A 25,540-nucleotide genomic window follows, 5' to 3' on the forward strand; every position below is an offset into this window, starting at 1 on the left:
ATATTTAGCATATAGGATTGCAGGGTCTGAGATTTTCAGAGAAGGATGCTACATTGTTCAATGAATATTTGCTGAATGAATAAATGAACAACTCTTTTAAATTGTAAGTCATAAGTCAGAGAGATAAAAATTTAAATCTTGACTGTGCCACTTGTGAGCTGTATGACCTTCAGTAAATCACTTAACCACAGTGAGATCAATTTTCTCAACTGTGAAAAGGGAAACAATAATAACCAGCTCAGTGGGTTGGTCTGGGGATTAATGAGATTACAGTTATAAAGTGCTTAACAGTGAGTGATGCACAATACCCTCCAGCATATGTTAACTTTCCTCCACTTCCACAATGCCCAATGCTGTAGGTGAAACTACTGCACCTTTACCAAGCAGCTCCTTCCCCTCTTGCCTTTTTCCCTCCTTTTTTTCCTTCCTCCCCTGTTGCCGTCTTGTGCGCTCTTTCACTCTCTCTTTCTCTCTCTCTCTCTCTCTCTCTGTGTGTGTGTGTGTGTGTGTGTCTCTTTCTGTCAAAATCCATCGAGTGTCTACTACCTATACGTATAATGCTTCTTTTGGACATTGAGGATACAGCAATAAACAAAAGTGTAGTAGGACAGAACACAAGCAATCTTGTGTTTTACATTACCCTAAAAATACAATTAAACCAAAGACCCACTTAACTAATAACAATGATAAAACTCAGTCACTAGAAGAGGAAAAAAAATTACTTAAAAGCAGCCATAAAAGAATGAAATTTTGTCCTTTGCAGCAACATGGATGAAGCTGGAGGCCATTATACCAAGTGAGTCATCTCAGAAAACAGAAAACCAAATGTCACACATTCTGACTTATAAGTGAGAGCTAAACAATGGGTACATATGGACATAAAGATAGAAATAATAGACACTGGGGACTCCAAAAGGAAGGAGGATAGGAGGGGAGCAAGGTTTGAAAAGTTACCTGTAAGGTACAATGTTCACTATTGGATAATGGGTACACTAGAAGCCCAATCCCCACCACTACACAATATGCTCATATAACAAACATATACATTTACCCCTAAATCTAAAATAAGAAATTTATTTTTTTTAATTGTTAGTACAAAGAAGAGAAGCAAAGAAGTTTCCCCTAGTTTCTAGGGAGGTAACTAAAAAATTCCATCAATATGAACTCTTCCCTCCCTCAGCATTTTGTTTACCCCAGGCCGTGCCCCATCGACTTACTTCCTGGATTGTGAAAGGCAGCTCTAAGGAAAGAACAAGGAAGTATACAACTTAAGGCACAACAGCAATCACAGAAGCACTTTATTCAGGAGACACAGGAAACTTTTATCCTGAAAAGCTGAAAAAAAAACTAAAAAAATCTGTTAATCCAGTTTTTCTGTCATAGTTTAACATGAGCTACTGTAATCTTTCTGTTAAAATCAACCACTTTCTCACAAAACTTGAGCTTTTATATCCTTAACCTCTTAGACTGCTGGGACAACACTTCCCATTGAAAAGATGGTTGCGGAACTTCACTGAGACCCTCCACTGAAAGCACCTAGCACAGTTCTGGTAGTGACAATTAACAATGTCACTACCAGCTCCTTTGCCTCTTCCTCTTGCATTTTTAAAAGAAATGCTGATATTCACACACGCACGTACACGTAGACGTACATACATACACACACCCCCCTTGCGCAATCTTTCATAGATCGTGAAAAAATAAATGTAGATTTTATTGAACAAGTCTAATTTCTTTTGGGGAAAGAATCTTCTCTTGTATTAAGAAAAAGATGGCAGATTTATGTGTATAAAGCTTTCATAAATAAATCAAGTTCAAGTATAAAAGAACCCACTCAAGACTAAAATCTTTCCTATAACGATAGGTTGTGTAACAGAAACTTGTCATTGACTTTTGTTCACAAGTTCTTGAAATCAACATTTTAAATAAATTTATTAATAAGTGCAGAGTAATTCATTTCTTGAAGTCTTAAAAGAGAATCTGAAAAGTTGATATTTGGCCAGCAGATGGAGCCAAACCCCCAACTATTTTTGTGTCAGGTAGTCAAAGCACTAAAGTTAATTTAGAGCTAAAGATTTTCTTTATTGACTTTTATTATTATATGTACAGCCATCGTGAAGGATCATATGAAATAATTTCCTACAGATCATGATTTCGTTATCTGACCCTACCAGATTTTTACTTTGCTGTTCGCATTCTAATCTATCCACTTGAAAAAGTACTTTTCACCACCAGACCCTCACCATATAAGCTTAGTGAAGAATTTATTCATTAAATGTTAAACCATGAACAACAAAAAAGTGTTAAATAAGATTTCTCCCAGCTCTCAAAAACAACCCTGTAAAAACTGATTCAAACCAGCTTTCTAGAATCATTAAGGTTTGGGATAGAAAGTAGAATTGTTTCACATGTATTAATGAGACATGGAGATTTTATTCTTTTTTTTTTTTTTTAAGAGACAGGGTCTCACTATGTTGCCCAGGCTGGAGTGCAGTGGCTATTCACAGGTGCAATCCCACTACTGATCAGCACCGGAGTTTTGACCTGCTCCGTTTCCGACCTGGGCTGGTTCACCCCTCCTTAGGCAACCTGGTGGTCCCTGCTCCCAGGAGGTCACCATATTGATGCCGAACTTAGTGTGGACACCCGATCAGCATAGCGCACTACAGTCCAGAACTCCTGGACTCAAGAGCTCCTCCAGCCTCAGCCTCCCGAATAGCTGGGACTACAGGCACACGTCACCGCGCCTAGCGGAAATTTCATTCTTAAGTACTATGCATAGCGGTTTCTTTCCAAAGAAGTTTACCCTTCATATGTGTCTTCTTTTCAACTTGCCAATTTCAGTACTGTGTATTTTTTTAATGTTTTACACGTTTCTGAATGACACTATAAGATTTAGAGTTGTCATTGATCTCATTGAAATGATTTAGTTTTCAACATTCTATTTTTTATTTTTAAATGTAGGATATAGAATATACTGAAATTATAGAGATATGACATTTTAAATTAATAAGTTAGAAATAAAAACAATTTTGGAAATTTTCATTTTTTAAGAAATGAAACATATCAATACTGATAGGTTATGCAGTTATAATCTACAACTTCCAAAACCTCAGAAAATTAAAAAACAAAGGTTTATTTTCAGTTCACACTCCAACTTCACTGCAGGTCATTTGGGGCTCCTCGACATCAAACTCACTCTAGGGACCAAGCTAAGGAGTCAGTCACTAACGAAATATTCCTAGTTTCCATAGCACATAAGAGAAGAGCCAGTAAATTTACACTTGCTCAAAAAGCTTCCATCTGGAAGTGACACATCACTTTCATTGACATCTCTTTGGACAAAACTAGTCACATGGATACACCAAACACCAGCGGACCCAGAAAGTAGAAAGCTGGAAATAGATGGCAAAGAGTTGCCATAATTCATAAATATTAAATCATTATACCCACATATAACAATGTTTTGGGGCTATGATACAAAACTTTTTATAAGGGTTTCTATGTCCTTACCAAATCTGCTTTGTATTTTCAATCTGTGTAGGATAAAAGATTAAAGAAAATGTAAAAACTTCTTTTTACAGGTTATTTAAACTGATTGGAGAGAAAAGACATATTTGAAAACAAACCTTCTTATGACAACCAGTGCCAGACAATATTCTTGTAAGTGCTCAAGCAGATAAGTGAGGAGGCACAAGGTGTTAGTTAAAGAAGACTAACTGAAAGCAAGGAGATTTTATCTGGGTGTCACCAGAATTGCAACATTTGTATTGAAGTAGCTGGAGGACATTGGAAAAAACAGAAATGACTATGAGAAAAGACAGAGAGGTAGGAATAAATGAGGCTGTTAAGGAAGAATTTTGCAAAATGTTTACTAAGTTTCCCAGACCAGCAAACATTTGAGGGGGTGGGGGAGGGGGGGGAGAGAGAGAGAGAGAGAGAGAGCCCACGTGCATAATGGGGAAAAAAAAGTCCTCAAAGTTACCAACTCACTTTTCTCAAGGAAGATTTTTTTTAATTCTTCCATCAACTCAATTTTATGAAGAAAGACTATTTTATCACAAAAAGCTAAAATAATATTGAAATTTTAATTTTGGATTTTTAGCTTTATACAACCCTAACTTTATCATGTTGCTGTAGACCAGTAAAAACTTTGTCACAAGCCAGCTTCTGTGAATAACTGACCTGAAATGGAAAGTCCAAATTGAGATTAATAATTTCATCCAGTTGGCAACAAATAACTACTGTACACCTTTAAGTAGAGAGCTGACTAGAATTGGGGGGTGGAGCTGGAAGAAGGAACCTAGAAGAAGTGAGAACTTCTGGAATGACCCTGATATAACCCTGAAAGTTACTGGAACCTAGATTAGGATGCAGACAGGGAAAAAAGAGAGGGGCATTTTAGAAGGAAAACCAAAAGGAACCCTTATAAATAAGCCTACTTTCAACCCTCATAAATAAGCCTATTTTCCCACTGGAGGAAAGGTTGTTTTGTTTTGTTTTCAATGGTTTGTATAACAAACAGATTTCTTAAATGTCTAACATATCAAAATGCTTCCTAGATCTTGAAAAAATGCTATATAAACAAAGCTATAATTCAACAATGAGAAAGAAAAGTATTTCAACATCCTCCATGGATTGGAGGCTATCACTTAAAACCCTCATCCCGTAGACTTGAACCCTGGGGAATGCAGTAAACTGATCTTGTTTATGTAACTCTAATCTGACTTTTGTTTTCACTTTTATTGTGACCCATTTAACCATGCAGCTATATGAAAACAAATACTTCTTTGGGAGGCCGAGGCGGGCGGATCTCCATCAAGAGATCGAGACACCATCCTGGCCAACATGGTGAAACCCCGTCTGTACTAAAAAAATACAAAAATTAGCTGGGCATGGTGGCGCGTGCCTGTAGTCCCAGCTACTCGGGAGGCTGAGGCAGGAGAATTGCTTGAATCCAGGAGGCGGAGATTGCAGTGAGCCGAGATCGCGCCAGTGCACTCCAGCCTGGCACCTGGCGAAAGAGCGAGACTCTGTCTCAAAATAAAAAGAAAAATAAAAAGAAAGAAAAAAGAAAACAAATACTTAGGAATAGCCATGTACTAAAGCATGAGATGAATAGTTATTTGTACCTGTGCAATTCTTAAGAAGGAAAGCATTATTTAGCTTAGGCTACAAGTATTTATCAAGAAGCAGAGGTTGCAGTGAGCCAAGATCATGCCACACACTCCAGCCTGGATGACACAGTGAGATTGCATCTCAAAAAAATTTAAAAATGTTTTTAAAAAGAAGGAAATTTGAAACTAAGAGCATATTTTATCTGCAAGTAGTTTCAACCTAACTAAATCACAGCACTTTTCATTGAAGTAAAATAATACTTTATTTTTCTGGGGAAAAAAGCTTTTTCACATTAATTAACTTATAAAGCATATTTTTTTATACAGGGCATTCTTCTTCACTGCAAATCAACAGATGGCATCACTTTTTTAAGATGAATAAAAAATCCAACATCCAATCAAATTCATTATAATGTTATGCATCATTTCGGAAAATGCTTACTGCCATATGTTTTTAAACAATAACAATAGTAAATTTACCATCTGTTTTAAATGTAAGATACTTCAAGCTCACCAAAACATTCAGAGAATAATAGTAGAAATATCTAGGTCAGGCACAATGGCTCACGCCTATAATCCTAGAGCTCAGGAGTTCAAGGCCAGCCTGGCTAGCATGGTGAAACCCCATCTCTACTAAAAATACAAAACCTAGCTGGGTGTGGTGGCAGGCTTCTGTAATCCCAGCTACCCCGGAGGCTGAAGCAGGAGAATCACTTGAACCCAGGAGGTGGAAGTTGCAGTGAGTTGAGGTCACCCCATTGCACTCTAGCCTGGGTGACAAGAATGAAACTACTTCTCAAAAACACAAAAACAAAAAGAAAGAAAGAAAGAGATATCTAAGTACTTCCCATAAGCTTTAAATATAAAACAGAAAATAAAATAGCCTGGGCACATACACACTAATCAGATCTTTTTTCCAATCCCAGAGATAAACGCTATCTCAATTTGATGAATGTCATTATTATCATGCATGTTGTAACTTTGCTACATATGTAATCATCCATAACCAATATACAATATTGTCTAGCACATTTTAAAACTTTACATGTATCCTTTCCCATGTTCATTGTTTCACTTAAGATAAAGTTGAGATTTAGCCTCAAGTTGATACATATAACTATGGTTCATTCATATTTTCTACCACATAAAATTTACTTTATCATTCCCCTACTGTTTAACAATTAGATATTTTTCCATAGTTTTATTATGAACACTGCCATCACCATCTTGTTCCAGTCTCCTCATATGCACATGCAAGACTTTCTCTAAATTCCACATCATTGCCCTCTACAGCCTCTCACTACAAGTATCTTTCTTCTCCTCCACACCAACACGACCTTTTATGAAATTTTCTGATTTCATGCAGTCTGTGTGTGAAATGATGTTGCATAAAGATTTTAATTTCCTTTTTCCTGATTACAAGGGAGGTTAAGCACCTTTGCCTCTTCATCTCTTTACCTGTTTCTCTATTCAGTTGATGATTAGATTGTTTTTGGAGACGGTGTCATGCTGTTGGGCAGGCTGGAGTGTAGTGGCACAATCGTAGTTCATTGCAGCCTCGATTTCCTGGATTAAAGCAGTCCTCCCACCTCAGCCTTCGGAGTAGCAGGGATCACAGGCTCAAGCCACTGCCCAACTACAGAGGGGAAGTCTCACTGTGTTTCCAAGGCTGGTCTCCAACGCCTAGGCTCAAGTGATCCTCCAGTCACCTTCTCAAAGTGCTGAGATTACAGGCACGAGCCACCATGTCAGACCTTTTATTTCTAATTTTGTAGGTGCCTCTATATGTTTGCAATATCATTTCTTTGAAAGCCAATAATAAGCACTATAAATATCTCTATCTATAGCACATCTATTTACTTCTTAATGCTTGTCCTTAATGCACATGAAGTAATATTATAGGAATATCCATGTATGTACTCACTATGCAGCTTGCTTTCTTTTGCTTTATGGTGCTTTTTATATCTTGTGTCTTTTTTTTTTAATTACTATTCTAAGGGCATAGTTTTCTTCTAGAAATTTTAAAGCTGTTCTTTCACACTGAAGTCTTTTATACACCTAAAGTACATTTTTTTAGTATGATGTCAGGTAAGAATCTAATTGTATTTGTTTCCATGTGGGTGAAGAATTGCCCTGGCATCATTTATTAATAATGCATTGTTTTTTCCTTGATTTTTATAGCATCTCTGTCATATATCACATTTCTAATATGTGAGCATCTGTTTCCAAGCTCTCTATTCTTTTCCAGCCAGCTGAAAACTTAAAAGGAGCAAAGCTTTATCTCCCTCTTATCACTCATTATCTGAATTTTTCTTTAAGTTATATATAAATTATGAGAAACTTTACATCTTCAAAAAGAATGAGAAATTAGCTTGACAAAATAGGTCTATGCTTTATTTTCAGCAACTTATCAGTTTAAATTTTAATACAAAACTCTGATCCCCTAAGAAATGTTTCACTTTCTTATAATCATTTGAGGTTAAAACAATCAATTTGAGATTTTTTTTTTTCCCTTTTCCTTTTCCACCTGTGGTGTCAGTCAATGAACACTGTTACACAATGGCAAAATCTGCTGAGGAAGAGTAGGGGACAAGAACACACACCACAATTTGAGTTCATTGCTCACTTTATTTCTTCTCTCTTCTGGTTCTTCTGTTGTTTGTTAGACTTTTCTCCCATGTGTTTTCCTCAAATGTGATACCCTATTTAAGAGGATGAGTGATGATGGAGTATGGGATCTCTGGAGCCAGATCAGTTTTGTTGAGTCCTGGCTCTGTCACGTCCTAGCCGTGAGACATTGGACATATTACATAACATCTCTGTGCCTCAGTCTCCTCACTGGTCAAGTGTAGATAAAAATGAACCTACCTCACAGGGTTATTGTGAGAAATAAATGAATTGGTATGATCAATATATCTAAGACACTGAAGAAGTAACATCCACTGTCTTCTGGCTGCCTGAGTGGTACTAGAGAACTGATAACCAAGTCCAAAATTTTTTCCTTTCTAGGATTTGTTCTTTCCATCTGAAGTCTTCTAACATTTTCTATTAACAATTGGCAATAGGGATTTTATCATTATATACTAAGTAGGTTTTTCTTCAAGTCTCCAGCCTGGAATTTGGTGAACTATTACCATCTGCAAGCACCTTTTTTTTCTATTTCTTTTTTTTTTTTTAGGCAGGGTCTCTCTGTCACCCAGGCTAAAATGCAATGGCCAAATCTCAGCTCACTGCAACCTCTGCCTCTAGAGCTCAAGCAATCCTCCTGCCTCAGCCTCCTGAACAGCTAGGACTACAGGTGTGCACCACCATGCCTGGCTAATTTTTGTATGTTTTGTAGAGACAAGTTCTCACCATGTTGCACAGGCTGATCTTGAACTCCTGGGCTCAAGCCATATGCCTGCCTTGGCCTCTTAATGTGCTGGGATTACAGGCATGAGCCACCACTCCCAGTCTTTATTTTATGGAACCTGTCTTGCCTATTTGTTTTATTATTATCTGACTTCTTTTTTTTCTTCTTCTGGAACTACCATTACTCACATGTTAGGCCTCCTGGACATATTTCCTAAGTATCGTCCCCAGATTTCCATCTTTTTATATTTTTACTCTGTACTTCAAGAAATGTCTTGGTCCTCATTTCTAGAAAACTATTTCAGATTTCAAGAGTGAGCATAGCATCTGTTGCTCTACTAAATTATTTATTTTAATTTTTTTTTTTTTTTTTTTTTTTTTTTTTTTTTTAGCTCCAGAGAGCCTCTCCTGCAACACTTTTATTTCCTTGGGTGCTCTTATTATTTTTAAATTCAAGATTTCCTTTTTCTTCTCCCAGGAGCTCTATTTCTGTGATTGTTCTCCTGGATCAGCCCCTCTGGCTCCTGACCCCATTTAAGTAGGATGTTATTTTTCCTTTTGGCTCAGCGGGTTCACTTCTGTTTGCTGGAGAACCCTGTATGGTAGTGGTCCTGCAGGATGCAAGGCAAAGATCGTGTCAAGGCGACGAGTGGAGGAGCAGGCAGAAAGCCATTGCCGTCCTGCAGCAACTGAAGGAAGCCACCCTGTTATCTCGCCCCTCAAAGATCTCCCAGCCTCAACAGTAGGGAAGACTCAGCGAACCCATTCAACTCCTTCTTGACTTTTTAGAAGCCAAGGAGACTGAGTATACTTGTGCTGAGCCTGTACTGACTTTCTCCCTGAGGGGGCCAAAGTCTCCCTTGGATCGGTGGCTTTCTGGTTCTCCTATGCCTTCCCAGCCCTGGGGCCTCACAGTTTACCTGCACTCTTTCTGAATTGGCTTTAAGAAAAGCACATAGGCTGCCCACGTGGTCTCGGGTTCCTTCCCAGTACTGCTCACGAGTTCAGGGCTCCTGAGCAGCTGCCTTTTCCAGTGCCATTTCCAGGTGTGCAGAGGTGTCCTCTCCCCACGCGTGGCAGGCTACACTTGGTCGCTGGCTCCGAGATCGCGCTGGGCCGTCGGAAGCCCAGGACGGTACCGGGGGCCCCGGGGCCACAGCTGCAGCCGGTGCCGGGCCCTCCGCCCTCCCCAACAGCAGGCCGAGTCCGGTAGTAGCATCCGGAAGGGAAATGGTCGTGCTTTCCGTGCCCGCCGCAGTCACAGTGATCCTGTTAGATATTGAAGGACATTTTATTTCCTTACATCGAAGAAAATGTTAAAAGAGTATCTGGAGACATACTGGGAAGAAGAGAGGTGCCAGCAGGATGTCAGTCTTTTGAGGAAACAGATTCTTTGCAGATGTAGTTCCAGCAGTCAGGAAATGGAGAGAGGCCGGAATGACGGTGTACATCTATTCTTCAGGGAGTGAAGAGGCACAGAAACTGTTATTTGGGCATTCTTCAGCGGGAGATACTTCTGAGCTTGTTGATGGTCACTTTGATACCAAGATTCGACACAAAGTGGAGTGAAAGTTATCGAAAGACTGTAGGCAGCATTGGGTGCTCAACCAACAACATTTTGTTTCTGACAGATGTTACTCGAGAGGCCAGTGCTGCCGAGGAAGCAGATGTGCACGTAGCTGTGGTGGTGAGACCCGGGCAACGCAGGATTGATAGATGATAAGACTTACTACAGCCTCATCACATCCTTCAGCGAAATATACCTGCCTTCCTCAACCTAGAGGAGGGTTGCCAAGGCAGATATCACAGTTCCCCACAGAGTTGTCCCGGTAGTGGCTAGGTTTATTCTAATGGTAAAAGTAACTTACTTAAAAAACATACATACACATATGTATGCAAGTATATATATGTGTGTGTATGCTCAAATTAACTTCCACAGGTACATAAGTGAAAGAAGTCTCACTTCAGTGAACACAAAACTTATTTAAAGATGCTTTATGTGTAGAAATTGTTTGAAATCATATTCTAACCCTTACTGAGGGCAAAGTGTAGTTAATAGAAGAAACTACTAAATACCTATCTAATGTGCTATGTTTTTCAAGCTGTGTACTAAAATGGAAAGCTAGTTTTCAGAAATTATCCAGAAGCCTTGTTATTTTAAAAAGGAAATATTTCAGACTTATTTCTAATAATAATTCATTGCCCATTTGTGTTTAAAAGATTATAATAGCTGTATTTCATATTTTCCTCCTTATATCTAGCAAAGATGGAAGTATTTCTTTCTGCTTCAAAAGAGTAAAATTGGGAAAGAAAACTTATTTAAATGAGTCTTGATCAAACAAGTGTCTTTTACTTAAGAAGAAACTTGGGTAATCACTGTGGCACCCACAGCAAGCAGTTGCTTACCAGTGAAAAAGGTGCACTGATGTTAACAGCTAAGACAGAGACGTGGTTCATAATGCTCAACAGAACAGTTCTAATCCCACCAGGTGTAATCATTATAGATTTTATAGTTGCCTTTCTAACTATTTAGCAAAGTTTGAGATATGTTAATTGCTATTTACTATTTTAAAAGTTTTACTGAAATCATTCCGTAAGATTAAGATGAGCTCTAATATGTAAGATTTTCCTCTGGAATGGATGTGAAAAATGTAAATTTTATAACAGCAGTATTTATCCTGGTTTAATTCTAATAGGATGTCATGTTAATTTCATGTTGTGATTATAAAAGCATTTTCTTCTTTAAAAAGAAAGAAAGAAAGAAAGAAAGAAAGAAAGAAAGAAAGAAAGAAAGAAAGAAAGAAAGAAAGAAAGAAAGAAAGAAAGAGCACATAGACTGGAACTGGGAGTGGAAGTGAACCAAAAAATGTTCCAGTCACCATCTTCACAGTATCCCCGTATGTAATTTATAAAAAAATAAAAGGAAAAATGGTTTAACAAAAAAACACCCATTCACAGAAATGTACAAGGTAGGATTTTTACAGGAGGGGGCAGTTTTGTTATTTCTATCATTTCCAAATATTCTAAAACAAATATATATAATTTTAACAGATAAAAAATGTTTTGAGGCTAGGCGTGGTGCCTCATGCCTATAATCCCAGCACTTTGGGAGGCCAAGACAGGTGGATGGCTTTGAGACCAGGAGTTCAAGACCAACCTGGGCAACATGGCAAAACCCCATCTCCACTAAAAATACAAAAAATAGCTGGGCATGGTGGCCAGTGCCTGTAGTCTCAGCTACTCAGAAGGCTGAGGTGGGAGGATCACCTGAGTCCAGGGAGGTGAAGGCTACAGTGAGCCAAAACCATACCACTGCACTCCAGCCTAGGAGACAGAGCCAGACCAAGTAAAAAGAAAGGGAAGAAGGGAAGGGAAGGGAAGGGGAGCGGAGGGAAGGGGAGAGAAGGGGAAGGGAGGGGAGGAAAGGGGAGGGGAGGGGGAGGGGGAGGGGAAGGGGGAGGGGGAGGGGGGAGGGGAAGGGGGAGGGGGGAGGGGGGAGGGGAGGGGGGAGGGGAAGGGGGGAGGGGAGGGGGGAGGGGAAGGGGGAGGGGAAGGGGGGAGGGGAGGGGGGAGGGGAAGGGGGAGGGGGAGGGGGAGGGGGAGGGGGAGGGGGAGGGGGAGGGGGAGGGGGAGGGGAGGGCAAAAGGAAAGGAAAGGAAGTTTTGCGCTGCTATTCATGTTAAAGCCACCAGAAGCTTTTGGTGGCTGGCTAACTTTAGACCATTTAAAAAAGTCTAAGCTGGCCGGGCGCGGTGGCTCAAGCCTGTAATCCCAGCACTTTGGGAGGCCGAGGCGGGTGGACCACGAGGTCAAGAGATTAAGACCATCCTGGTCAACATGTGAAACCCCGTCTCTACTAAAAAAATACAAAAAATTAGCTGGGCATGGTGGCGTGTGCCTGTAATCCCAACTACTCAGGAGGCTGAGGCAGGAGAATTGCCTGAACCCAGGAGGCAGAGGTTGCAGCGAGCCGAGATCGCGCCATTGCACTCCATCCTGGGTAACAAGAGCAAAACTCCGTCTCAAAAAAAAAAAAAAAGTCTAAGCTTATTATTGGCCAAAACCTGTCACATGCTTCAAATAAGATATGTTACTACTATGATACATTTCAGTGAATTAGAATAAATTTATAATCCAAATTATTGAATTAAACATTAGGATTAAAATGAGATCCAACAACTATTTCACCATGATACCTTAAATTGTTATATGTGATAATTGACTACAGATAACTTTATGCAGATTTCAGTGTTCAGTCATACATATTAGAATTGTTCAAAGATTGTGCTGTTAGCAATAGCTCACTTCTATAAATTGCCAATAAAAATTTTCTATTTCAATAGGTGAAACACTATAGAAAAAATGTCTGAGGGATAATAATTTCTATATATTCTTAACTTTGAATTTCTTGTCAATTAAAAAACGTGCATGACTTTAAAATTCAACCAATACTGAAAGGAACACAATGAGAAGAAGGCTTATCTCCTACCCAGACTTCCCAGACTCCTTCTCAGGTTGTAACAGTTTCTTGAGTACCACTCTATATATGCATTTAAATATCTTTCTAGAAAATGCAAACATACAGTATACACTATTCTGCACCTTGGTTTTTTTTATAAGCAACAATATTTCTTGGATATCATTTCATATTTTTGAATGGCTGTGTGTAGTGATCCATTTCTGTATAATCAGTAAATATGTTTCCCATGTCCCTGACCATCCACAGAGGTCATTTTTTTTTTTTAAATAATGAAAGCTAGCCCTTGCATAGCACTTACTATGTACCAGGGACCTTCTATAAGGTAAAGATTATTATCTTCATTTTACTGATAAGGAACTGGGGTTCAAGGTTTTACAAATAGGAGAGCCAGGGTTCAGAAAAGATTTGATATAACATTCTATTCAAGTTTTCATATTTTTATACTTTAGAGGTATTTAGTCATTATTATTCTCCTGTATTGAAAAAGATATTACAAAATGACTATTTGTCTTTTACCAACTGCTGCTATTTCTGACATGATTTAGTTTCCCTAAGCAGAATTCCTTTCCACTCTCATATATCCTCCTTTGCCTGGTTTGTAACAGGCCAGCGCCCTCATTCTGCCCTGCAAAAGGCCCAACTCCTGAAGACCCTAGCAGTGCTTCTATTTCCCAGGCCATTTCCTTTTCTACAGCTTCAGAGACTCCAGCTCTTTCCTGCTGACATGAGTTGTATATAACAAGTCCTCAAATAACATTGTTTTGTCCATGTCGTGTTGTTATAACGTTGGTAAGGAAAAAAAAAGTCAATTCCCAGAAGGGCCACTGTCCGTGTGGAGTTTGCATGTGCTCCCCATGTCTGCATGAGTTTTCTCCAGGTAGTCTGGTTTCCTTCCACATTCCAAAGATAGGCATGTTAGGTGAACTGGCATGTCTACATGGTCCCAGCTTGGGATGGTGGCCTGGCCAGGGCTAGTTTCTGCCATGAGCCCTGAGCTACCTGGATAGGCTCAGGCTACCTGTGACCCTGAACTAGAACAAGTGGGCTGAAAAAGGAATGAATGAATGAATGCAAATGATTGTAAAATAAACATTCTTAAAGTCTACTGTAATCATACAAATGCATGACAATAAACGATGCCATCTAAAAGTGCTCAGTGGGCCTGTCATATTGGTTGTTTTTGAACTGCCTGGTAGTAGGAGGTGCTCCTGACAATTTTCACTTTGCAAACATGTATTCCTTAATTTAACTGCCCACAACTACATCAACATTGCTCATTGATTCACCAAAAATTGGTTAAATAATTATCTTGCTTGTTTTTATTGATCTTTCTCACATTTATTTCAGCTCACATTTATTTCAGTGTTTAATATTAGAAGTGTCTTGGATCTTTATTTAGAAGTTCGGTGAGATTTTTGTGACAAAAATATGTGTTGTAGGAACTTAACTCTTGTTTATATTAATTAGCTTATAGTAAAATGGGTTTTTTGGTGGTTTTCTGAGACAGAGTCTCACTCTATTACCCAGGCTGGAATGCGGTGGCACAATCTCAACTAACTGCAACATCCACCTCCGAGGTTCAAGCAATTCTCCTGCCTCAGCCTCCCGAGTATCTGGGATTACAGATGTGCACCTCCATGCCGAGCTAATTTTTTATATTTTTAGTACAGTCAGGGTTTCACCATGTTAGCCAGGCTGGTCTCAAACTCCTGACCTCAAGTGATCTGCCCACCTTAGCCTCCCAAAGTACTGGAAATATGGGCATGAGGCCATGGAGCTCAGCCTAAATTTGTTTTATTATATGTTATTTTGCTTAAAGTTGAAGTTTCCAGGAAGCCATCCACATCAAGTGAGAATTCACTGTACCTAGAAGCTCTTCTCTTCGGCTAGTGGGTAGACTAACTGTAAGTCAAAGTAAATTTGAATAGCCGGTATGTCTCAGTCAGGGGCTTGTTTTCATTGTGTTCTACAGCTTCCTTGAGTGAAGAACAGCTGAGCTAGTTCAGTGTCAAATAGAGCCTTGGTGGTGACTACAGGATTAGAGTAAAATGAAAGTTATCACTCCTTCCTGCCCTGGTCCCAAGGCAGATATCACTCATCAATCTCTTCACTCTATACTGCTGAGATCTGATTAGGTTTCACTGTATTCTCAATATAGTGTTCCAGGAAACCACTCTCAGGTGACCCTCTAAATCTAGATAGTCTAAGATTATGGTCAAATCACAGATGAAGCAAATTACATTCTTACCTATTGGCATTTCCTTTTCATTATACATAAAATGATTCAAATATTTTGTTTTTATTACTTCTCCTATTTTTCAAACTTTATTTTTCAGGAGTGTAATATTATTATTTATTTAGTATCAAAACATGGAAAATTTGTCTTTTCAATTATAGAGTGCTTTTATGTGTATTAATAATAACTACTATTAAGAACAGGGATCTCTGAAGAACTAAAAATTAATACAAAATAACCACTACTACAGTTTAGTCACTGAGTTCTCATATTTAATCTGAATACATCTATTTAAATGAGTTGTCTATAATCAGGGCTTTGTTGAGTTGATTAAATTCATCTGTGATGTCTCAGAAATGCACAGTTACAAGAGTATCAGGTGGTAGCTGTACTTGCTGTGAAATAATGTTGTGCAATTTTATATCTTACAAGGATATAATAACTTTTGTTTACTGTAAGTATATGACTAAACATCTAATATACCCTGGATTCTGGGCACTAGAAAATAATGTGTCAGCCTAAAAAGGTAAATAAAAATTAGTTTATATTTTATTTTGATTGAAATGGAAACAAGTCTACATTACAGGAACATATTTATTTAAGTTTTAACAAGAGGCCCATGGTCTAGGGAATGCTGGCTCATAAGGCCCTAGTTTGCCTTAACAGGGGCACTTCCTCTAGAATGCACTTTGCCAAAATAAAAAGTTGAAGACTGACCATGGGTGAGAGTAGAAAGAGCTGGGCTTTGGAATCAATCAATCACTGCTCAGTCTTTACAGGAGTATATTTATTTAAGTTTTAACAAGAGGCTTATAGTCTAGGAAATGCTGGCTCATGAGGCCCTAGTTTGCCTTACAGTGGAACTTCCTTTGGAAGGCACTTTGCCAAAATAAAAAGTTGAAGATTGACCATGGGCAACAGTAGTAAGAGCTGGGCTTTGGAATCAATCAGTCACTGCTCAGTGTCTTACTAGTTATAGGATGCTGGGCAAGTTATTGTTATTCTAGAGCCTCCTTTCCTTCATCTGTGAGATAAAACTAATATTCCCTAACTTGAAATGATGATGTCATAAGATTAAAAGTAGGTATCTTTTTTTTTTTTAAGACAGAACTTTATTGGTTACTCATGAAGTGTTATTTCTGCTGTTTTTGTTAGAATTGAAGCTGAGAAGACAATGTTGCACAGGCCTGGGTCTGAGAAGTGACCTCCAATGTTAATTACCAAAAAGTCTACAAAGCTAGATTGAGTGATTGGCCTCCTATTCAGTTAGGATCTCTGACTCAGGATTTCAGACCTCCAACCTGGCTTGTTCTTTCCAGGTAAACATGATTGCCCAAATGCTGATCCTTCAGATGCATGCACTAAACATTTATGTCCATTCTGTCACCCAGGTGTCTACAATGCTTCTCTGCTACTCTACCATCTGCAACTACTCACACTGTCTGTGCTTTGTTCTCTTTGCAGCTTTTCCACTACCTGAAATTACATTCTAAGCTTACAGGTTAGCTTGCTCATTATTTAACTGCATCATTAAAATTATAAATTTCTTTTACCCCTTGATCCTCAGTGCCTAGAAAAGTGGCTGGAACATAGAGTGAATTCAATAAATATTTGTTAAATGAATAAATGGCTCAAATAATGTACTCTGTGCAGCTCAACATAAAACTCAGCTTTCATTCAAGAACTATTAAGTAATTCACTCACACAAAAATATTTTTGGGCAACGTTGATTTTACTAAAGATTTTGTATGGGAAATGGAGAAAGGATTTATACTGGCACTCTTCATTAAAAATTACTCAACCTCACAGATAACAAAAACAATGCAAATTAAAAGTGCACCAAAAAGCCTGAGGTATTGGAGGCTATGAAGAGTGAAGAGAACTTCTGCTAGAGATTAGAGTGTTGGGGAGGAAGTTCCCGGGCACAAAATCCAAGTGCCTGACATGAAATATCAAAGTAAGAAAGGTATTTATGTGGGAGTCAACAGTGTGAGACTTGTTACCTACAGGAATGTTGATCAAGTATGTAAGTATATTAAGGATAACGTGAGGCAGGACTTCCACTGTGAGAGAAGAGTGTTACAAATATGGAAAGGGAGAAAATGAAAATGGATCTGGTGATGCTGGATAGGAGTTGGAATAGGTATCAATAATAGTTGTTTATATACAGAAATACGTAATTACCAATGTAAATATGTGTCTGTTTACTAAGAGGGCCTTGGAAAAGATACACCCCAAGAGCCAGCAGCACAGCAGCACATGTAGCACTTAAGCTTTTATTTATTTATTTATTTTTTGAGATGGGGGTCTCACTCTGTTGCCCAGGCTGGAGAGTAGTAGCACAATCTCGGCTCATTACAACCTCCATCTCCCAGGTTCAAGGGATTCTTCCACCTCAGCCTCCTAAGTAGCTGGTATTACAGGCACCTGCCATCATGCCCAGCTAATTTTTGTATTTTGGTAGAGACAGTGTTTCACCCTATTGGTCAGGCTGCTCTGGAACTCCTGACTTAAGTGTGCAATCTGAACTGAGTTCAAGGAAATGTCAGGTAAACCCAAATTAAGGGACATTTTACAAATACCTGGTCTATCATCTTTAAAAGTACCTAGGTCATAAAAATGAAGGAAAGCAGAAGCAACTGTTTCAGATTAAAGGAGATTGAAGAGGTCCCTACCTCTTGTGTTGTACAGCAGCTAAGCACAACACATGATTCTGGACTGGATACTTTTGCTATAAAGGACATATTAGGGACAGTGGGCAAAGTGTGAGTGGAGTCTGAACTCTATTTGAAGTCAGTAACATATCACCTAATGTCCTGATATTGATGGTTTCACAGTTGACCATGCATATCTACAGGCTCCATCTGTGGAATTAACCCACTGTGGATTGAAAATATTTGAAAAATATAAAAATAATACAATAAAAAATATAACAACTATTTACATAGCATTTACATTGTATTATATATCATAAGTAATCTGGAGATGATTTAAAGCAAGCTTATCCAACCCACAGCCTATGGGTCACATGTAGCCCAGGACGACCTTGAATGTAGCCCAACACAAATTCATAAACTTTCTTAAAACATTATGAGTTTTTTTTTTTTTTTGCAATTATATTTTAGCTCATCAGCTATCGTTAATGTTAGTGTATTTTCTGTGTGGCCCAAGACAATTCTTCTTCCAAGGTGGCCCAGGAAAGGCAAAAGATAGGACACCTCTGATTTAAGGTATACAGGAGGCTGTGTATGGGTTTTATGCAAACACAACAGCATTTTATATAAGGGAATTGAGCATCTGAGGGGGGATCCTGGAACCAATCCCCCATAGATATCAAAGGAAGACTGTAGTTTGATATGCAGGAGAATGTACTTGTTACATATGTAACCTAAGGTATTCTGGGGTACAAGAATATCATGTTGGCAACTTAAACAGTTCCATGGGGGCAATGTTCTTTGCAATTGCAACTTTTGGATACATTTAAGGTAGCTTCAACATTTTTTAAAATTTAATTTAAAAAACTAAAAATTAAGATATCATTTGTCACCTATCAGATTTGCGGAAATGTAAAAGTTTGACAATACACTGTATTGGCAAGGCTGTGAGCAAACAGACCCTTTTTTTTTTTCTTTTGAGATATGGTCAAATATAAAAAAAAGAAAAAAATACCAGGCTGCAGTACAGTGGCACTCCAGTGATCATAGCTCACTGAAGCCTCAAACTCCTGGGGGTTTAAGGGTTCCACCCACCTCAGCCTTCCAAAGAACTAGAATTCCAGGTGCATACCCCAATGCCTGGCTAATTTTTAAAAATTCTTTTAAAATTTGCTGTGTTGCCCAATCTGGTCTCAAACTCCTGGCCTGAAGCAATCCTCCTGCCAAAATGCTGGGATCATAGGCATGTTCCAGCACGCAGCCCAACACTCATTTATTTATCTTAAGGATATAAATCAGCAGAACTCCTTAGAAGGGAAATGTCTATCAATATTGCAATGGCATATGTCCTTGATCAACAGTACCACTGTTTACCCTATGGGAATGCATACACTAATGCAAAATAAGATCTGTATAATGTTACCCATTTTACCATTGTTGTAAATATAAATAATCAGAAAAAAAGTTCATAAATAGGTTAAATTAAGTATGATACATTGATAAAATGGAATATAGTGGGGTGATGAAAAATAATTAGAAAGCTCTATTCAGTCATAGAAAAAATGTCCAAAATATAGAGCATAGTAAAAAACTCTAGGGTACAGAACAATATATACAATATGCTAAATTCAGTGTCAAAAAAGCAGAGGAGAAAATAAAAATCAATAGGCATGTTTGCTTATATTTGCATAAAGAAATTCTAGAAAAGCACAAAAGCAAACAATAATGGGTTACTTGGTGGATGGACAGGTGAGAACAGTAAGGCCCCAGAATGGTAAGGAGACTTTCTGGCCCACTTTCTATACTTCTGTTAAACATGGGTCTCTATCATCTATTCACAGCATTAATTTTGAAAATCTCTCATTAGACATTTTTGTTTCCCAAATACTTTCCTTTAACCAAGCAGCTACTCCCCTTTCATCCCCACACAAATGATCCAGAAAGCTGGCTGTCATTTCTTTTCTCAGTATTCCCCAGAATTTCACATTCCATTCTCCTCATAAATATCCAGCAACACAGCCCTGTCCTAAATTCTACCTCCAAACCTATTTATCAATCTTTAGGGACACAAACAAAACATAGGCCCCTAATTGGAAGGCAACTTGACCTTACTTGTGGAGAAGTTGGGGAGTAAGGGAAACTACCCACAAGCAGTTTTATTAAAGTTTTTTTTCTAAATACAATACATACCATCTTTGCCAAAGAGAAACTCTGGTCATTGAGATTTGTTCCACCTCAACGAGGTACTCATTTACTCATGAGTGGTGCCCCTCTGTCCACATACCAGGACCTTCTCCTGCTTTTCATTTTGGTGGGTCCTGATCTGCATGTACCACCATCCCTCTTATCTAATGTTGAGCTGAGCTGTATCTATCTCTAAATAGGCCAAAGGCTCTGTTCAAATTTGGAGAAACATTTAGGAACTAGTCAAAACTGAGGATTTTTGGCTCAAACTCAAGATGAGAAGGATAAACAAACCCTGCCCAAATGGAATCTAGTTTGATATATTTTCCTGCCTTTCTAATTAAAGCCAAATGTTTGACTATTTTCCAAATTACCTCTGATGAAATCTACTGTATCATTTCATCTTATAAAAGCAAACAAGTTTATATTTACACTGTTAATACATTTATTTCAATGCATGCTAGTTTTTCATTTTATTTGCCATGAGGTGTCATGAATCTCCACTACGGGCTAATAAATACATCTGCTCCATGGGCCACACATGTACAAAAGAACTGTGGGAACCAGAGGTGGTCAGAATACAATCTCACACAATCTTACACCTTTATTTTCCTCACTGTCAAGAATACAGAAGAGGCCAAGATGGTGGCTCATACCTGTAATCCTGGCATTTTGGGAAGCTAAGGAGGATCACTTGAGCCCAGGAATTTGAGACCAGCCTGGGCAACATAGTGAGACTTCATCTCTATTTTTTAATAATTTAATTTAATTTTAAAAGAATACAAAAGAGTCAGGGGAAAAGATCTCAGTATATTAGGGATCAGTTGACATTAAGAGTGGAAAGTGAAGTCTTCTGACTTGATATTCCAAAACAATACTAATACTACTGATCCTAAACATTTTAGCAATGCATTTCAGAACCTACTATAGGCTTTATCCCATTTGATTTCCATAATTTGAGGTGGATATGATTATCCCCATTCTATCAGTCAAGAAATGAAGACTCAAATGATAACTGAATTTCTCCATAACACACAATGAAGCAGCAACAAGTCTGCAAGGTGAATTAGGCTTATCTTCAATGATCTGAGTAAATCTCTAGGATTATTAAGTTTAATGATTCTATTAGTAATGGGTATTTCCAAGTTCAAATGAGTTTAAAATTTTATAAGGCTATCTAATGCCTCGAGAACATTGTCTGTGGAGGCTGGGAATTCTAGAAAATAGGAGCTAAAAAGGTTAATTTATTCTGACAGAAGGATGATTAACACTAGGTAAGATTACCTATCTCTAATTAACCTAGTCCATTATTGAGTTCTTAAGAAGAATATGGATAGCAAAAATGTCACTCAGAAAAAATTCAGCTGAGAAAGTTTGAAGACAGTACTGCTCTGGGAATGATAATCGTTATATTTGTTAGCCATTGGGAATGCTTAAAATCACTTTCATATTTAAGCCAGAACCTAAAATACTTCTTAACTCAAACCTCTTTAAGGGAACTATGAGGCTTAAGATTAAAAAATATACATTTTAGCATTAACTTAAATAAAAAGTGCCTTTCAAAAGTTTTAAAAGGAATTTTTTTTAATTAATCCCAAACCTGCTTATATAAAAAGGACTTCTAATGAAATTGTTAAACATTTGCAGCCAGACATGGTGGCTCACACCTGTAATCCCACCACTTTGGGAGGCCAAGGCAAGTGGATTACAAGGTCAGGAGTTTGAAACCAGCCTAGCCAACATAGTGAAACCCCCGTCACTACTAAAAATTCAAATATTAGCTGGGCCTGCTGGCAGGTACCTATAATCCCTGCTACTCAGGAGGCTGAGGCAGGAGAATCCATTTGAACCTCAGAAGTAGAGGTTGCAGTGAGCCAAGATCCCACCATTGCACTCCAGCTTGACATATTTTCCTGCCTTTCTCTATAATTTGTGAGATTCTGTCTCACACACACACACAAAAAAAAAATCGTTAAACATTTTTTACTGTTATGTTCTTGACCAACGATTTCATGATAGGCTTAGCCTCTCTCCTTCACTCTGACACCCATGTTATACCTATTATGTTCTGACAGGATGTAAAACAAAACAACTATAATATTATTCATTTATAGTACTTTTGGGGACCTTGAAAAGTTAATGCTGAAGTTTCCTAACTTAAAAATCCTAAGCATTGAAAGGATCTGGTTTACCATATCCTGTGGGTTAGAGTTTGTTTTTGCTTTTCATTATAGATGACAGTATCAAATAAGTATGGATATCATTTAGATTAGTTTACTAATTAGTTATGCTACAATAGTAAAATATTATGCCAGGCACAGTGGCTCAGACCTGTAATCCCAGCACTCTGGGAGGCCAAAGCAGGTGGATCACCTCAGGTCAGGAGTTCAAAACCAGCCTGGCCAACATGGTGAATCCGATCTCTACTAAAAATACAAAAATTAGTCTGGAATGGTGGTACATGCCTGTAATCCTAGCTACTGGAGAGGCTGAGGCACGAGAATCGTTTGAACCTGGCAGGCAGAGGTTGCAGTGAGCCGAGATTGCACCGCTGGACTCCAGCCTTGGCAACAGAGCAAGACTGTCTCAACAAAATTAATTAATTAATTAATTAAAATAAATAATAAATTGTTAAAAGGGTTTTTTTCTTTTGTCTTGGAATTGTTATTATAACTGATAAAAATAATGACAAAAAGTCTTAAAGATTCCATGCTTTTAAAGGCCTCTCCAACCACTGGGCCCAAACCTCTCTGAGGGCTTACTCAGACACAAAGGAACCACCTCTGCTACTCCCAATCAACATTTCAGCCCTCGGGGAGTGAGCAGGAAAATATTTTCTCTCAACCCACTAGAAGGCAAGTGAAGAGGGAGTTTCAAAGGAATACAGAGTGGGAGTGGTTAATGACTGACAGTTACTACCTAGCAGAATATAAGAGAGTCGGGAACCTAAAGACTCACCCAAGCCTGCCTTCAAGGTTTGCTAAGCCTAGTAAAAGAGTCTGTGGGAGAAACTGACATGTGCCTTTTGGAATTTGGAAGCATATATCAACACAAAGAATTGCTCCTGATTCTTTCCTGAAGATTTTAAAGAAGGAAGACTTGCAGGCAAATCCCAGAAAAGTGGAATTTTTTTTTAAAGACCATTATTGTGGAGCGCTTTAAAAGATGGTGGAAAAAACCTCCATCGCATTCTAGTTTTCCTTATTGTTATGGACTAAATGTTTGTGTCCCCCCACTCACATATAATTGATATGCTGAAATCCTAATCCCCAATACGATGGTACTAGGAGGTAGAGCTTTGGGGAGGTAATTAGGTCATAAGGGTGGAGCTCTCATGAATTGGATTAGTACCCTCATTGGAAGAGACATGAGCTTGCCCTCTCTGCTGTCCAACATCTGAAGACACAGCAAAAAGATGACCATCTACAAACCACAAAGAGTACTCCCACCAGACACAGGATCTGCAGGCACCCTGCAGAATTTCAGCCTTCACAACCATGAGAAATAAACATTTGTTGTTTAAGCCACTCAGTCTATAGTTTTCTGTATAGCAGCCCCAACTAATGAAAACACTCATTTACCATCGGGTACAGAGGAGGACTTTCATGTTTGACTCAATTTGAAGGAATATAAAGAAGGAAGGAGAAAAGCTCAAGCCCTGGGGCTAATTAACAGCTTCTTCTTAATGGAGTTGAGATGCACACCAAAGGCAAAACTAAAGGGAGACATGGACCCCTCTCTCTGCTGGCATCCTCAATGATGCAGTGAATCAAGATGAAACTAAAGCAACCCTAAAATTGCACCAAGTTATGAGAAGACCACCAGCAGCAATAAAATCATACAAACTCTTGAGGGGAAGGGCACTGCTTCATCTCTAATAAGCAACCCACCATCTCTAATATTCCTCCTTTCTGACAAAGGAGTAAGATACTAGTAAAAGGAGTTGAAGAGATTATATTTGAATCATATTTAAGTTTCAATTTTTACACTGGAGTGAAATTATTTTAGCTTTGCTTTGTGTTTTTAATAACCAAAAGCGATGAGAAACTTGTGGAATGTGACTAAGAAATTGTCTTGGGAAACTCTCTACAAAGCGCTATTGGGAATTGTGATTGGAGGAAAAATAAACATTATTATATTACTATCTACTAAGTAGAATCTACTCAACAACACTGGTTACGCTAAAATGTTGACTTCCTAAAGCAGGCTGGGAGGGGTGTGTTTTTGAGGAAAAGTTATATGTAGACTTCATAATAGTAGACAGTGGAAAAAAACAACAAAACCAAAGTGAAATATAGGGCTTATGGAAGGATATTTCAAAGTAAGTTTAAAACTATATTCACATTTGATTGCATTATGTAAACTGAAGACAAACTTATCTATATCTTTCCCAAAAGGAGACAGTTTAAGTATTATAAACCTTGGCTGTATATATTATCTTAGTTTTCAAAGCACTATTTCATACTTTTACTTACGAGCAAGAGAACAAACTTTCATTTCATATCCACTGTGCACACGACAGAATCTGGACCATAGAAAATGTTCAAACAGTGATTTTCAAATTAATCTATCACTTTATACCTACTTCTCCCCTTTGCTGTCATATGTAGCAATATTTTGGTCATTAATCCATATTAATTGAAGATCAAAGAAGATGGATAGTTTTAATTATTTTTACAATGTACATGTATAATTTTGTAATTAAGAAAAAATAAACTTTAAAAAGGATTAGCATTTTTTTGTTTTACTTTAAGTTCTGGGGTACATGTGCAGATCTTGCAAGACTGTTAACATAGGTATACACATGCCATGGTGGTTTGCTGCCTCCATCCCCCCATCATCGACATTAGGTATCTCTCCTAATGTTATGCCTCCCCAATCTCCATCCTCTGCTATCCCTCCCCTCACCCCCACCCCCGCAACAGACCCCAGTGTGTGATGTCCTCCTCCCTGAGTCCATGTGTCCTCATTGTTCAACACCAACTTATGAGTGAGAACATGTGGTATTTGGTTTTCTGTTCTTGTGTAAGTTTGCTGAGAATGATGGTTTCCAGAGTCATCCATGTCCTGGGAAAGGACATGAACTCACCCTTTTTTTCTTTTTTTTTTTAAATTTTTTATTGCATTTTAGGTTTTGGGGTACATGTGCAGAACATGCAAGACAGTTGCATAGGTACATACATGGCAGTGTGTTTTGCTTCCTTTCTCCCCTTCACCCACATTTGGCATTTCTCCCCAGGCTATCCCTCCCCAACTCCCCCTCCCGCTGGCCCTCCCCTTTTCCCCTCAATAGACCCCAGTGTTTAGTACTCCCCTCCCTGTGTCCATGTGTTCTCATTTTTCATCACCCGCCTATGAGTGAGAATATGCGGTATTTCATTTTCTGTTCTTGTGTCAGTTTGCTGAGAATGATGTTCTCCAGATTCATCCATGTCCCTACAAATGACACAAACTCATCATTTCTGATTGCTGCGTAATATTCCATGGTGTATATGTGGAACTTATCCTTTTTTATGGT

General features: G+C 38.4%; 1 long non-coding RNA gene and 1 pseudogene across 2 annotated transcripts in view; one reads left to right on the forward strand and one right to left on the reverse strand.

Annotated features, from left to right (window-relative positions):
- The window catches only part of LOC118151471 (uncharacterized), a 231,346-nt gene that overhangs the window by 184,622 nt on the left and 21,184 nt on the right, over positions 1-25,540 (reverse strand). The window lies entirely within an intron of this gene.
- Positions 9,690-10,249, forward strand: LOC100396253 (enolase-phosphatase E1 pseudogene; annotated as a pseudogene).

This window comes from Callithrix jacchus, chromosome 2, assembly GCF_049354715.1.
Source record: "Callithrix jacchus isolate 240 chromosome 2, calJac240_pri, whole genome shotgun sequence".
Lineage (NCBI taxonomy): Eukaryota > Metazoa > Chordata > Mammalia > Primates > Cebidae > Callithrix > Callithrix jacchus.